Genomic DNA, 1,359 nt, shown 5'->3' with positions numbered 1-1,359 from the left:
ATAAGCAGATAAGAGAAGAAGAGTGGCAAGGAAATGTCAGAAGGAATTTCTCTCCCACAGTATATTTGTAAATTATATGCCTAGCATGAAATATTATGCCATATTCCTTCACAGGGGCTGTCCAACCATATATACGTAACCATTTATATGATCAGTGGATACTATGTGTTCTCATTTACAGAAGATGTAAGTCTAGTACACCCCTTTTATATAGAGCCTAGTTTATTAGCTTAAGTTATGGACTTCTGCTTTCAGCTAGGTTTGCAAAAGGGAAGGATGTCCCAGGCCTTCACATAGGTGGTTTGCCTTGGATTCAAATGGTCTTTTTAGCCTGGAGTAAGTTTCTTTGTCCAGAGGAAAATATGTAAGTCCCCAGTCATTGTCACAGCTACAAAGCTAGCTGCATTTTGTCCCCTTCCTGCCCTTTCTGAGTGCACCCCTTCACATGGACAGACAAGGTTCTTTGGGTAGAGGCTGTTTGTGCCTGAAAGTTTGCACAGAACAAGTTTTCCAACTACTTAGTTGGTCTAATAAAATATATCACATCTACCCAAAGAACCTTGCCTCCCTATGTCCTTAGACCAACACAGCTACAACCAACACTCCTTCACATGGTGGGCCTTTTTCTGTCCTGGGGCAGGATGCCATGATTCTCCCACTCTCAGTTAATGTCTCTACTCACCTGTCTCTGCTGAGTGCCATATAGCAGGTGCCAGTGCACACATCCCTGCCCTTCAGGGAGCTCCATTCAGTATCTGTGCCAGCAGAACATGAAGTGCACCCTGAAGAGGTGCCAGCTGCTGAAGAGACCACAACTGCCAAATGAAGGCAGGTAAACGTGTACGCACATCTTCTGGTGGTAGCCGAAGCCTCAGCTGAGCTGCAGCAACTCTGTTGGCAAAGTGGAAAGTCCTCGCACCACAGAGTGGATGAATATGAAGGCATTCAGAATTTGACTAGAAAACTATATAGCGTAGACTTTGGCCAGGCCCTGGGCTCCAGCACCCTGTGCACCAACCATGCTTGGCTTGCAGGACCTGCTGAGCCCGTCCTTTTGTCTCTGTGACACCCATATGTGGTCTGGATAGGTTGTGAAGTCCAGATAGAGGGAGGCATGTTTGGTGCCATAATTTGATGGAAGTTTCTCTTGTTTCCAAGGAGAAAGAATATGGGCAGTTGTCCATTATTCTTATCTCCAGTTCTGTACCTAACTCTCCCCATTTTTAAGATACATCATGTTGGAAATGTTCTTGCTGCAGGGTTCAATTGATAGTTTCATAGTTTGTAGGGTCAGAAGGGACCTGAGCAGATCATCTAGTCCGACCCCCTGCCATGGCAGGAAAGAATACTGGGGTCAAA

The sequence above is a fragment of the Crocodylus porosus genome, unplaced genomic scaffold (assembly GCF_001723895.1).
Source record: "Crocodylus porosus isolate Cpor-Errol unplaced genomic scaffold, CroPor_comp1, whole genome shotgun sequence".
Lineage (NCBI taxonomy): Eukaryota > Metazoa > Chordata > Crocodylia > Crocodylidae > Crocodylus > Crocodylus porosus.
This window is presented reverse-complemented; position numbering follows the sequence as displayed.